Source organism: Rutilus rutilus (genome assembly GCF_951802725.1).
Source record: "Rutilus rutilus genome assembly, chromosome: 9".
Classification (NCBI taxonomy): domain Eukaryota; kingdom Metazoa; phylum Chordata; class Actinopteri; order Cypriniformes; family Leuciscidae; genus Rutilus; species Rutilus rutilus.
In genome coordinates this window covers 10,546,444-10,561,973 of record NC_140223.1, presented here as the reverse complement: position 1 = coordinate 10,561,973, position 15,530 = coordinate 10,546,444, and the positions used below count along the sequence as shown (strand labels likewise).

Here is a 15,530-nt window from a genome sequence, read left to right as displayed (position 1 = left end):
AAATATGCCTATATAAACCTGATGCTTTTTTATTAGTCGTGTGAGGCCCCTTAATTCAGTCACACTCAACTTCTGGTCCCATAATTATTTATTTATGTATGCATGGTATAATTGCATCCATTCAGACTCTTGTTTAAAAAAAAAAAACACACTAATTAAAATCACATTTACAGTGGCCTCTTTTTGCATCATTGTGTAACAGAACAACACAACTTATATGTTTTATTATTATTATTATTATTAATAATAATTAATTCTAAAAGTAGCAAGGCATTGGGACAACAAATAACTTAATGTAAAGGTAATATTTAACTCGGTAAGAGAGTTAATTTTTCAACCCAGCAGTTTTTAAAAGTTCAAATAGCTAAACTTGCTTGGTTTTGAAAAGCTGTGTGTATATGTGTGTGTGTGTGTGTGTGTGTGTGTGTGATATATATAACTTTTAATAGTCACTTTTGCGTCCTTTCTCTAAGCTAGGTAGGCTATATGATCAAGCACAAGCAGGATGATTTTTTAAAAAAGCAAAAAGTCTCCTTTTGTGTTTAGAGAAAAAAAGATCAAACAGCTTTAAGAAAAACTTAAATAATGAGTAAATAATGACAGAATTCAGATTTTTGAGAAATAATACCTTTTAAAAAACAACATATGAGGCTTGTCTTCTCGTATATCTAGAATATTATTAACATTAAAAATGTCCCTATTTGGTTTTGCATTTTTACAGAAAATGAGTTTAACAATCTTTCAGATATTCTTTTTTTTAACCTTCAAAACAGGGATAGCTTGAGCCCTACAACAATTAAAGCAGAACAGCAACAAAGGACAGGACAGAAAGTTTGGTGTATAGAAATGTATTTATTTTCCCAAGCAAAATGTGTTTATGAGAAAAGTGTTTATGAAACCATTAAAAATATTGTCACCCAAGCAAAAAGGAATGAGCATTTTAATCCATTCATTATTAGAGTCACTCATAAAACAGTAATTTCTCTTATCAAATCAAAGGTGAACATGTACTGTCGCCTGCAAGAATTTACTCATTTGTAAGAATTGTGCTTTTTGAAAGAAAAAGAAAAAGGCAGCATATATGAAAGGTTATGAAAAATCTATATGAAAAGTTTCAACAGCGAACTAGGTCATTGGTTCATTTAAAGCATCGCTGTCAAACAACTCAACACGAGTGAGCAAATGTAGTTTAATTTAGTTTAAACATTGATCTATCACTGGTATGTTTGAACCTGGTCGCCCGCACAGAATACAACTACCATTGACACAGCGGTAAAGTGGCACGCGATCAGCAATTTTCTGTAGTTCAGTACTGCGATTAGGATTATTTTGGTCATTTCTGTAGATATGTGTGAAAACAAAGGCTTTAATTCCCTGGTATGCGCCTACTTGATCAAGACCTGGTATAATATTGTTGTTAAGACATCTGGCTATACAGGGAGAGTTTAAGGTGTAGAAAATCACACATCCATCATTGTTTTTGTTCATCAAGTGTGTCAAAGGAGAATTATCTAGAGGATACATCAGTAAATGCTCTGAATGCGCATTTACATGAAACCCTGCAGCGATGAGTTCACTGCCTTCATAGACATTCATGCTGTGAGGTCGTGTAAAAGGTCTAACTGTTGCTGATGGATCACGGGTCAGAAAGTTGTTTGGTTCGGGGTAGAATCCTCTTCGGCACTGCCTCTTCGGGACATTGATGGCTACTGCATACTGGCCGCCGTTAAAATAACTGGTTAAAAAAATAAAGAAAAGAATTATCACCATTAACATACGCAAAGTAATTGAGAAATCAAACAAGGAAGCTTGGACTGTAAGAGAAAAACTTCAACAGTAGAGCAAACTCATTGTGCTCAATGTACGTTTTATCATACAAAAATGTATGTGTGCAATAGGAACACATTTTAGTTATGATTACAATATAGTGAGATCACATTGTCATTGTTCAATAATGCAAATACTAATATTAACAAATACAACCTTATTTTACAGTGTTACCCGTTCATTTCATACAGCAACATGAAAAACGTACTTGCTACGAAAAAATCGCTGAATCCTGTAAAGGGTGTTACTGTCCACATTTTCATTCATCACACTTTGAATACAGGAAAGCAAAATAATCCCGAGAAGGATCCTCAAACACACAGAGAAAACCTAAAAAGAGCAAAAATATAAAACAATCATCAGTCATAATTCTCCTCTGTGTAATGTAGTTATTAGCATAAAGTCTGATATGAGTCATGTCCATTTCCCACTCTCCTCTCTATCACTCTTGACTTCAACTGGAAGTTTGCACTGGAAATGATCTTCAGGCTAAATTTAAGCAGATTGTGGCTCATGTTCCTCTCTTCTGCTGTGAGTGAGATCAGTGTTATGCTTTACAAGGACTTTAAAGGACACACTGTCATGGACTGTCATAACCCTAACCCTATAACCTGCTGTCTCCAAAACAGAACAGTAATATGATGGATAAACAATATGGAGCAGAGGAGAATAACAGTTTTTAACAGAGTTGTTTACAATAGTTAATTAGCCTACATGATTATGAGAGAGATTAAAATCTGAAATGTTCTACTGAAGGTGTCAAAGGCTTTTTGAATTAATTTAGCTTTCAAATTAGCTGAAAATATTAATCTTTCTTTATAGATACTTCTAAATTCTAGGCCTACCCGGCGCAATGCAGTGCCAGACGCGACACAAGTTTTTTGCTAGTTTTATTATAAACTATAATAATTAATAATTATTATATTATATTATAATAATTATATTATAACTAAAATGATTTTATTTTATTATTATTGTGGAATCCAGCTTGTCCTGTAGATGGTTTTGATCCGTTTGCGCTCTGGAGAAGCAGTTTTTCCACTATCAAATCTGTCATGTAAATAGCAAATCCGCCAAGGCACGAGCGCTAGTGGCTTTTAAAGGGAATGGGAGATGAGACCAGAGCCCGTCTACAGAGAGCCTTGGCACTTCCTATTAAGTCCTATTGTACCGAATTGTGGTTGTAGTTCCACCAGAGTTCCACTGGGGGCGATCGCTCATGAGTGCAAAATGAATGGGAGTCTATGGTGCTAGACGGCTAAATGTGTCTCTTTCCCCCGATTGCCGTTGAGAAATCTCAGATTTGATTGTAGGTTTTGCAAGTTCAACATAGATTATTGGTCGAAAGTTGAATGAACGTGTACTTATGTCCTTTCGATTTCTTACAGGTTGAGTTGTTGTTGCCCATAACACGCTAGCATTCTGCTAATGAACGCTGATTGGCCAATGAAGGACTGATTACAACCAGAGATACCGCTTGATGGCATTGTGGCATCCGAAGCGGGACCAGAAACAACCTAAACAAAAACTCTTCTAGCACGTGTGTTTACCTGTGTCAGCTGTGTTGTCGATGCCTCGAGTGAAAAGAAAGTGCAGCGCGAAAGCACCAGAGTGACTGAAGGATTGCCGTAAAGCAGTATCTCTGGTCGTACGATGCATACTTTTTAAAGCAAATAAGTGACTCTAAAAATCTAACACCCAGCAATTTTTTGCAATCTTTGCATCTCCTTTCGAATACAACATTCAAATTACTAGAAAAAAATACATATCCTGAGAAAAGTGGATTTTGAGGGGTATAGCTCCATAGACCTCCATTCATTCTGCACTCGCCTGCGAGCGCCCCCGCATGGACAGAGACGTGTTACTGCAGCCAGTCCAGAAACGGGAAGTAACCAGAGAGTGCCAATTCTCTTCCTATTAGACATTCTCTGATGAGACTCTGATTGGTTTATTTCACGTTATGCCCAAAAAACTCCCATTACTCATTAAGAGAATAGTGAAAACCCTTTTAGACCATGCACCGCTCGTGCCGACCATTTTTCCCATCATTAAACTAGCAAAAGTGGATTCGGTCACACACTGGGCCCTATCTTGCACCGAGCGCAATTGACTTTGTACACCGACGCATGTATCATTCCTATTTTGCACCCGCGCACAGCGGACTTTTCCTTCCACAGACGCACGTCGGTAAACTAGGAAATGCATTTGCGCTCCCGGGGGCGGTTCAGCGCAAAGAGGAGGCGTGTTCCGGCGCAAACGTTCCCTGGTGCTATTTTAACAATTCCGCCACTGACCAGGAAAAACCTAGTCTAAAGTCAGTGGAAAAATAGTCATAAATCTAGCTTACACATTTCATTAACACAAATTATTATACGCCTGTTTAACCGAAGCTAATTTGGGTGGGTTTCTCCATCCCCAATGTCTCTTCTCTGTGTTTTACGTCCCTGACGAGAACGTCGGTCTCCTCGGCTGTGAACCGCTCCTGGCGTGCGCCTGGCAAATCCGCCGTTATAATAGCAATCCGCCATGGAACAAGCGTGTCTGCTCTTAAAGGGAATGTGAGATGTCGCTCTGATTGGTTTATTTCACGTTACGCCCAAACCACACCTATGAGTAATGAAGCTACTTCAGACCAACCCCTTTTAGATTTGCATCGAACGCAAGAGTAATTTATCCCGCCGGTATAATAGCAACAGCGCCTGAGACCGAGTTTCGAGCTTGATACTTGTGTTTCAGATCGTTAAAATAGGGCTCACGAAGTGCACTTGCACTGTGTGCTTTAGACCATGTGCTTAGATCCTTAAAATATGGCTCTATATTTACATCACATTACACAAGTATTTTTAATCAAGAAACATAGTTTGTGAAATGTAATATTTTGTTTTAAATTTTTCTCATAACTTTGTACTGTATATTACTAAGTTTTGCTCTTATTATTTTTTATTTAAAAAACATATATACAGTAAGTAATAAGTAAAAAGAAAAAAATAGTAATAAAAATTTAAAGTATTGAGTGTCTTGTGCATTAAACTCTCATTGAACAGCGTAACATTAACCCGTGTAACTCCTGGTTAGTGCATCCCTTTCATTGTAGTTCTGGCCTGGCCTGGCATTAAAAATTCTAAAATATTAAAACAGCATATTGTTTAAAAATATTTTATTATTATTATTATTATTATTATGAAGAGTCACAGTAGAATTTATAGGCCTATAATTAACCTGATGCTGATCGTAATTAATGAAACATTGAAAAAAATAAATATGATTTAAAATTTTGCTGTGAGTCTTGTGGAAACAGTATAGTCCAGTCATTTTATGAAAAAAGGTTGAACAAATTGCAACAGAAGCAAACTCAACTGGTTTTGTATCCTCAATATGTCCTGAGTAAGGTAAAAAAAAGCTCAGAAGAATCCCATTAGGGGAAAGTTTTGAAAAAGACCCAAATACAGCCTATTCATACACCTATTCATTCTTTTTCTTACGTGAATAGGGTAAAAATGTTAACCTTTAGATATCACTATGAAAATTAATGAGTTGATTACTTACATCAAGACAAACAAAAAATGTATTACAAGTTTTTTTTTTAATTGTTTGTTAACATGGACAAACAGTGCATAATCTAATTACGTATGTGCGAATTTGCATAAATACCACAACAGATCTAAACATTGGGTATAGCCAGGTGAAAATGTCTTGTTGAATCTTGTTGACACATAACAGTAAAATACTTAATGTTAAGGTCTGAATGGAACCCATTTAGGGCTGGGTCCGTGGGACTGTTTCTGGGGATTCACTTTTTATTGTGCCAACCTTTTGTCTTCTGCATTCTCCTTACCATTGTCTCCTGTTCTTTCCTCAGACTTGTTCCCCAGAAACAGTACCACGGACCCAGCCCCAAACCCCATCTCTGCAATAATACTTAATAAAGGCTGGTTTAAAGTATTCTTCCTGCCTCTATGTATTAATGCTCATGGGTAGCCTAAATGGGTTCCATTCAGACCTTAATATTAAGTATTTCAGTTATGTGTCAACAAGATTCAACAAGACATTTTCACCTGGCTATACCCAATGTTTAGATCTGTTGTGGTATTTATGCACATTAGCACATACGTAATTAGATTATGCACCGTTTGTCCATGTTAACAAACAATTAAAAAAAAACTTAGTATTTTTTTGTTTGTCTTGATGTACGTAATCAACTCAGTAATTTTTAATGGTCATATCTAAAGGTTAAAAATGTTACCCTATTCACATAAGAAAAAGAATGAATTAGGCGTATGAATAGGCTATTGGGTCTTTTTCGAAACTTTCCCCTAATGGGATTCTTCGGGGCTTTTTTTTTTCCTTACTCAGGACATATTGAGGATACAAAATCAGTTGAGTTTGCTTCTGTTGCTATTTGTTCAAGGTTGACCCCCATTTTGGCTTAAAATGACTGGACTAGTTTAAAAGGACCGGTTTGACAGTGGGTTTGGTGCATCATGCATGTGAATCATCTGACATTTTTATCATAGAGAATTAATATTACACAATTAATATTGTATTATATTATATTATAAGAAAAATTATTATTTAGTATTAGTAGCCTATAATTTACGGAGCCCTGCAGATGGCATGCAGGGAATAAAATAGTAGGCTAAATCGTGCGCACAATTTATTAATTCCTTGAATCGATTTGCTAAATTTGCTTATTTATAAATTGAGTGAACAAATTAGTAAATGTGCACACGATTTAGCAAATCGGGGGAACGAATTAGTAAATCGTATTAATAAATGTATTGCAGCGCCTTGTGCTCTGTTTGACATTTACCTTTGTACATGTGAATGATCTAGCAGTTTTTATCAGTAGTTAGACTTGTGTGAGATCACAGGAGGAGACATGCAATAGTGAAGCTGCTTTAGAACCACTAATAATGCAATAAAAGTGAAGAAGTATGAATATGACTTACCATGTTATCTGTTGCTCAGATCAGAAGGTTCAGAGATGTTGTGTGAGTCTGCAGTGAAGCAGGAGTGATGAGGAAGAGGAAGAAGATGCTTTTTATTCTGACACTCGACCAGCCCTCTTCTTCAACACCAAGAAAAGACCAATTAAAACAGTTCACACTTACAGCACTGACTCCTTTAATGATGTCACTATCTTTGTGTGTCTCACCATGTACGGTATGTTGGACTTCCTCAAAATGGTCATTAAGAAATAAAACGTCTCCGGTTACTATCGTAACCTCGGTTCCCTGAGAGGCGGGAACGAGACATTACGTCACTGACGTATATGGGAACTCCCTTCCTCCTCATTTTCACTGAAATCTTATAGGCTAACGCCAGCTGGAGACAGCTGGCCAATTGACGCGAAACATGCAAATGCTGACTGGACCGCGGGCAGTATAAATAGCATGGGCGCGACAATTACGTCAGAATCAAGACTGAACGCTAGCACAGCTGATCAAACGGCGAGCACGGCGGCTGACGTAATGTCTCGTTCCCGCCTCTCAGGGAACCGAGGTTACGATAGTAACCGGAGACGTTCCCTTTCAAGGCGGTCACTTCGACATTACGTCACTGACGTATATGGGAACTGTATAGAATCCCGCCGTGAGCGCAGAGAAGATAAGCCCTGAACGGGGTCAAGCTACACTCCCGCGAGAGACAACAGTTCTAAGCCAGCAGCGCCGCAGGAGCACTCGAACTGATAGGCGAAACTAGACCAAGAAACGTCTGTTCTGACCTACCAAGTTGCATATCCAATGCAATGAAGCGAAGGCTGCACTGGAGGGCAGCACAACACCATAAGCACTCAAGCACAAGAGTTAACACAGTGTCAACGGCATAGCGGTGACAGCTGCATAACCTTATAGCCATACACAGAGTTAACAGTACATTGAAAACTACTGTGTAATGCGGAAACAGCTATGTATAGTCATTATATACATTATAGTCATAACACAGAGTTAGCAGCAATGGTAACTCTGCATAATGCAGACTACTGTACAGCTGGTGGTAACAGTTCATGAGTACATAAATAAAACTCACCAAACCCACTCACCAGACTTTCTCACTGAATTCGACGCTTTTCAATGTGGTTTAATGCCTACGGGATTTAGGTATGCTGGCTGTCTTCTCAGAACACGTTCGCCAGGGTTTCAAGTTTTATGTACTGCCTATAGCGTTATAGGCAGTACATAAAACTTGAAACCCTGGCGAACGTGTTCTGAGAAGACAGCCAGCATACCTAAATCCCGTAGGCATTAAACCACATTGAAAAGCGTCGAATTCAGTGAGAAAGTCTCAGTCCCTAGTACCATCCACCAAGCACACAAACAGCTAGTCAGACTGCTGCCTAGTGGTCCACGTACATCCGCAAAGCCCTTACAGGGCCAACAGCACTTGTGAGGCTGACGGCTCAGCAGAAGGCGGGCAGGGATCAATCTGTGCTCTGAACGGTGTAAGCGACTACGGAACGCAGCTTGGTATCGGACGGAGAGTGACGCTGCAGTCACTAGGTCCGAGACAATGCAACATCATTCACGTAGAATGAGCGTAGGTCTCCAAGTGCTTCGCTGGGGCGAGAGCAGGTGGAAAGGTCATTCTCAAAGAGATCTCTCAGCACTTATTAGTGTGAAGTGTCTTGCTCAACTAAGGACCCAGCAGCGGACACACAAGAAGGTTCCACAGCTTGGGGCTGGGGTGCCAATCGTCTGAGGGGGATAGTCATGGGGGAGCCCCATAACTCTCTATGGTCCGTGAACCGGGGATGATAGGCCAATAAGGGGGTCACGAGGAAACTGACACTCCCTTGTAGAACATAGCCGATGTTCTATAGCCGATGTACAGAAGATCAAATTTACATAACTGAATGTACATAAACACAGTGCCAGTGGCCGTAGCGACAACAACTGAGAATATACGCAGTTAGATAATAGCCCCATAATAGCATAGTGCCTCAGAAGTACACAAACACAGTTGTAGCCGTAGCTAGAACTGTGAGTATACGAGTTAGTACAGAATAGCCAGTTGCACTGAAGGAAACGGGGCAACATAACAGCGTAGCAATGTACGTAACAGCATCGGTCGCTGTAGCGCTAACTATACGCAGTAGCTCAGTATAGGCACTGAAGGATACGGGGCAACACCGCAGCATGAACACATGCATGTGCAAATAAATGCAGCGCAGGTCGCCGTATCGACAGAGACTGTGAATATGCACAGTTCGACTGGGGTAGCTAGTTGCACTAAGATACAGGGCAACATGACAGCATAACACAAGTGCGTAAGAATAGCGCATCCATGTATATACATAACGCAGTGTAAGTCACCGTAGCTGAGATGCACAGTTAGATCAGGATGGCTAGCTGCACTGAAGGAAACAGGGCAGCATTACAGCGTAACACATCTGTGCACATACATACATCCAGAAACTGTGAATATGCACGGTAGATTAGGATAGCTAGTTTTGCACTGAAGGAACAGGGCAACAAAATAGCAAAAACACGTCCTTGTACGTACATAAGTGCAGTGTAGTCGCCATAGCGACAGAACTGTGAATATGCACAGTTAGATAGGACAGCTGGTTGTTGCACTGAAGGATAGAGGACAACATAACAGCATAACACATCAGTGTGCACATTTAAAACATCTGTGTGTATAATGCAGCGCTAGTCGTCGAAGCGACCGAAACTGCATGAATATGTGCAGTTCAAACACAATGGTCAGTTACATTGAGGGCAACATAACAGCATAACGCTTCAGTGTGTACACAGATGCAGCGCAAGTCGCCGTAGCGACGACTGTGACTATGCACAGTTAGATAGGATAGCTAGTTGCACTGAAGGATACAGGGCAACGTGATAGCCTAGTTACATTGATGTGTACAAAACACAGTGTCAGAAGCATAGCGACATCGACTGTGAATACGTAGTTAATCAGAATAGCCGGTTGCACTGAGGATACAGGGCAATATATAACGGCATAAGTCATAGACACATATCAATGTACATAACACAGCGTCAGTGGCAGCGCACAACAACTGTGAATACACAATAATCAGAGTAGCCAGTTGCACTGAAGGAACAGGGCAATATATAGCGGCGTAATCGTAACACATATCAGTGCGTAGTGTGTACACAGCGTCAGTTGCATCGCGCAACAACTGTGAATACGTACTGTGTAGTAATCAGAATAGCCATTGCACTGAAGGATACAGGGCAATATATAATGGCAAAATCATAACACATATAGTGTGTAGTGTGTACGTAAACACAGCGTCGGTTGCATCGGGCAACAACTGTGAATACGTACTGTGTAGTAATCAGAATAGCCATTGCACTGAAGGATACAGGGCAATACACAACTGCAAAATTCATAACACATCAGTGTGTAGTGTGTACATAAACACAGCGTCAGCTGCATCGCGCAACAACTGTGAATACGTAGTAGTCAGAATAGCCATTGCACTGAAGGATACAGGGCAATATACAACGGCAAAATTCATAACACACATCAGTGTGTAGTGTAGTGTGTACATAAACACAGCGTCAGCTGCATCGCGCAATAACTGTGAATACGTAGTAGTCAGAATAGCCATTGCACTTAAGGATACAGGGCAATATACGACGGCAAAATTCATAACACAAATCAGTGCGTAGTGTGTACGTAAACACAGCGTCAGTTGCATCACGCAACAACTGCGAATATGTACTGTGTAGAAATCAGAATAGCCATTTGCGCTGAAAAATACAGGGCAATATATAGTGGCATAAATCCTAACACATAACAGTGTGTAGTGTGTACGTAACACAGCGTAGTTGCATCACACAACAACTGTGAATACATAGTTGAATCAGAATAGCCAGTTGCACTGAAGGATACAGGGCAATATATAACGGCACAAATCATAGCACATATCAGTGTGCAGTGTGTACATAAACACAGCGTCAGTGGCGTAGCGACAACAACTGTGAATACGTAGTTAAATCAGCATGGCCAGTTGCACTGAAGGATACAGGGCAGAGGGCAGCCTGACAACATAAGCTGTAAGCACATCAAAATGTAATGTTACGTTGGCCCAGCGTCAACAGCATAAGCGGTAACGACTGCGCAACCCCGTAGTCAAGACTGACTAGGGGTAAACAACACTCACCGGATTGCGGCTGTGCACTTTCCATTGTCAGAGCAGGACGGCTAGAGACCTCTATGCTAGAGACTCATAACATCCGTAGTTCCCTTTTTTTCTTATTAGACACGGAGCCATGGCCTTTGCCTCGTCTCTCTAGACGCGCGTCTTGCGCACGACTACCAAAGGACGCCGTGGAAAGACGGAATCTTTCTAGAAGTAGCCTGGCTGAGATACCGGGCTAAAGTATCCTTATCAACAGAGCCTCTCGCGTCGAGTCCTTCTAGCGAGCCCGCGAAGAGGACCGGAGTGGCGACGGGCAGCGTCATACTCGTCTTAGGGCGGGAGAGGGCCCACCAGCGGCCTGCTGGCGGCAGTGGGCCTCATCTCCGCTGATGCCCGGGTTTATTCCCCTGAGGGCGCGCACTGTCCGGCACATGCCCGCCGTCGTGAGTGCGGCCTCGGTTGATCCTTGTTAGGGTAGAGCGAGTCGATAGGACCCGCACATATCTGGCATGTAAGTTAGCAGCCATCGGATGCGGGGAGGAAACATGGTGAGTAACCTCTATTGCAACTTCCACGATGACTTCAGAAAAGACTTCTAGCGTGAAGAAAGAGATTCTGACGTAATTGTCGCGCCCATGCTATTTATACTGCCCGCGGTCCGGTCAGCATTTGCATGTTTCGCGTCAATTGGCCAGCTGTCTCCAGCTGGCGTTAGCCTATAAGATTTCAGTGAAAATGAGGAGGAAGGGAGTTCCCATATACGTCAGTGACGTAATGTCGAAGTGACCGCCTTGAAAGGGAACAATTAATAATTCCTCCAAGAACTCCAAAAACTGTCATGGGTTTCTCCAATAAAGCTTTCCAAGGAAATGTATTTAAGGCAGGCAATTGCCTTGGGCCCGAAATAATGTGCAGGAACATAAACATAAATATGAAAATGAAATATGATCTTACATTGTTAATTTAATAATTAATAATGTTAAGTAATTGTAATTGCAGTCACAATGCAATATCTTTTTTTCTCTTACTTTTTTTACATTACATAGAAACACCCTTATAGAAGTGTTAGGCCTATTAAATGGATTTACTCCTCAAGTCATTATAGGTGTATATAACTATCTTCTTTCAGACAAAAACAATCTGAGTTATATTTAAACTTATATGTTTGACTAACATTCAATCAGTGTCTTTGAACCGAAAGCAACGGGCCTGTTGTGTTTTACACCAACGCCTCTCTGTGACGCCTCTACCTCCAGTGTGAGGATGAACTGCTGGATTGGCATTTGTTGTATATCGTGGACTTTAGCTGGTACGATATCTTTGTCTGTGTACAAGTTGCCAAAGAAGAATATGCTCTTCTGCTTGATGATACACGTGTCGCTGTTAAACACCAGACATGTTTCCACAGCTCTTTCCATCAGGCTTATCAGATTCCGACTCGAGGAATATTGTTTTTTTCTTCACTGGTCACGAACACTCATGCGGATTATTCTATAGTTGTTCACCTCCAAATCTCACCTAAACCAACAAAGCATTTCATTTATGTCTCAAAATAAGCTCGTTCCAGCATAACACTGGCATCAAATCTCAAGAAAGCATACATTGTCACTCATAACTCATTGTCCTATAACAATTAATAATATTATTTATTAATATTATCAATTAAGAATATTTCAATAATGATGAACTTTTAGTTTTTGATTTATTTTGATATTTTTTATTTACTTATTATAAGTGTTTATATTTTAGCCCTGACGGTCTGGTTTTCTCGGGAAATTGCATACATACGTCACTCGTCCGTGTGTCTCATATCCAAAAGTATAGAAAAGTTGCTTCGGCTACTTTAATGTGTGGTGTGGAAGTGGAATAGGTCGCAATGAACGAGAAAGGTTGATATGGAGCAGCTAAATCTAAAATCTTCAGGGAAACATCTGTTAAAAATGTGTGTGTGTGTGTGTGTGTGGGGGGGGGGAGAAATATCTTTACACATACAGGGCCCTATTTTAACGATCTGAAAGTATCAAATGTGAAACGCAAGAAATTTTGTGGGCGGGTCTCGGGCGCTGTTGCTATTATACCGGCGGGATAAATGACTCTTGCGTCCGACTCAAATCTAAAAGGGGTTGCTCTGAAGTAGCTTCATTACTCATAGGTGTGGTTTGGGCGTAACGTGAAATAAACCAATCAGAGCGACATCTCACATTCCCTTTAAGAGCAGACACGCTTGTTTCATGGCGGATTGCTATTATAACGGCGGATTTGCCAGGCGCACACCAGTAGCGGTTCACAGCCGAGGAGACCGACGTTCTCGTCAGGGCCGTAAAAGACAGAGAAGTGACAATGTATGGGGATGGAGAAACCCACCCATAATTTGGGTAAATGCGTAAGCTAGATTTATGCTAGGGGTGCACCGATCCGATATTAGGATCGGATATCGGCCGCGATACTGATAAAATAGCTGGATCGGGGATCGGAAAAAATAACAGATCCACGGGCCGATCCCGAGTTTTTTTTTTTTTTTTTTTTTTTTCTCGTCGTCGCAGCAGAACCTACGTCATTCGTCAGCTTCACGCGTGTCGCATGCTAGAAGAAACATGGAGCGAGCCAGAGGCCGTTTCTCAATACCAAGTACGCAAACTTCGGACTTGCGTCCTCCTTGGTAGTTCGGACTTGCCAAGTTCGACTCAGGAGAACGAACTCCCGAGGACGAGAGGACGCGAGTCCGGTTATTCTGCAAATGGAACAGCAGCGTTCTTGATCGCGTCACTCAGCTCGCTCTGGCTACTCCGGTAATCCCTTTATGTATATTTTAGCCAACAATAAAACGAAGTATGTTATAAAACACCACTCTGCCTCTTTTCATTTAAAAAAAAATCTTAAACATATTAATGGCCACATAAATGTGGTTCAGGCAAACGCGTACATTGATTATCTTTACTGCATATTTATAACAACACGAAATATAAAACACAACCCTGCTTCTTTTTGTTTTCATTTTTAAAAATATGAAACATAATGATCATTAAAACTGACATTTAAATTTGCCATTGCTGATTAAGTGAGCATTCAGGTCATGTTTGTGATGGTGGTGTGACACGTTTGACCAATACACAGTTTTTTTGTTTCCACTGCTACATTTTAATTTTTTTTTTTTTACATTTATTTAAAGAAGTTTGATTATATTCTATTTTCGATTTTGAATGCACAATTGTTTTTTTAAATAAATAAGAATACAACACATTACATACATCTGTTATTTTGTCTTAGTTATGTTTAGTTTGTAAAGTCTGGTGCCTTTAGTCTCTTCAAGGAAGGTATTTGTGGAAGGTATACAGTTTATTATTAATTCAACTATAGTATCGGATCGGTATCGGGTATCGACAGATACACAAAGCCCAGGCATCGGTATCGGTATCGGGACTGAAAAAGTCGGATCGGTGCACCCCTAATTTATGCCTATTTTTTCACATCTTCATTGACACAACAATGATTTCCCTCATGTGTCAATATTTTTCCTTGTAATAATGTATGGCTAAAAATGGGAACTGCTGCTTCTGTGTAGATGAGAGAATCAAAGTGTATGCGCGTTGTGCACACGCTACATTGATTATAGCCAAGCATGCGCCCTTAAAATAGCATATGAATAACATGCGCACCGCGCCACTGACTTTAGACTAGGTTTTTCCTGGTCAGTGGCGGAATTGTTTTCTAAACCTGCAAAATAGCATGAGGGAACGTTTGCGCCGGAACACGCCTCCTCTTTTCGCTAAACCATCCCCGGGAGCGCAAGTTCATTCCCTAATTTACCGACGTGTGTCTGTGGAAGGAAAAGTCCGCTGTGCGCGGGTGCAAAATAGGAATGACATGCGTCGGTGTACAAAGTCAATTGCGCTCGGTGCAAGATAGGGCCCACTGTATCTTTACGTCTAATCCATCAAAGTTCTTAATGTGGAGCACTAAGAAAAGCTGTAGAATTGTTAATAAGCTGTGAATGTGAAAATAATCTTAAATTGAATTGAGCTAAATATTAATTCAAGCTACCATAAGGCATGAACTGTAAAAAAGTTTTTTTTAGAGATGTTCAGATGAACCTTGTCTGGGGTCATGGAAATATAATGCTATTCAAAGGTGTCAAGTAACAAAGTACAAATACTTCGTTACCAGCAGGCACTCTGATATCAATTTGACGTCAAAAGTTAGTCAAGACTTGATCAAGATACTGCATATCATTTTAAGGTCAGTTTGAAAGGCAATGTCTTCCAGTGGTAATTAGGTGAAAAGAGAAAGTTAATACCCACACTGAAATTGGTTTATGTATATGCAGATCAATATGTTTGACATTCAGTTTACATCAAATCAGTGTCATGGATTGGTTTTGACGTCAATTTGATTTGCATATTTGACAATTTTTTTACGTTGATTTTGACTTGTCAACATCAATTGCGCACTGTAGAAATTTTGGGTATCTATACTTTACAGCCAACTTTTTACTTTTACTCCTTACATTTTCATGCAATTATCTGTACTTTCTACTCCTTAAAGGTCCACTATGTAAATATTTTTGACCACAAGAGGGCGCAGTTTCCAA

General features: G+C 40.2%; 1 long non-coding RNA gene across 1 annotated transcript; it reads right to left on the bottom strand.

The window, feature by feature from the left end:
* Positions 1-838: 838 nt before the first annotated feature.
* On the bottom strand, positions 839-6,897 carry LOC311297561. The gene is made up of 3 exons (XR_014628831.1): positions 6,777-6,897; positions 2,036-2,157; positions 839-1,735 (listed from the first exon to the last, which is right to left on the bottom strand). It is a non-coding gene; the product is annotated as an uncharacterized lncRNA (long non-coding RNA).
* Positions 6,898-15,530: the final 8,633 nt, after the last annotated feature.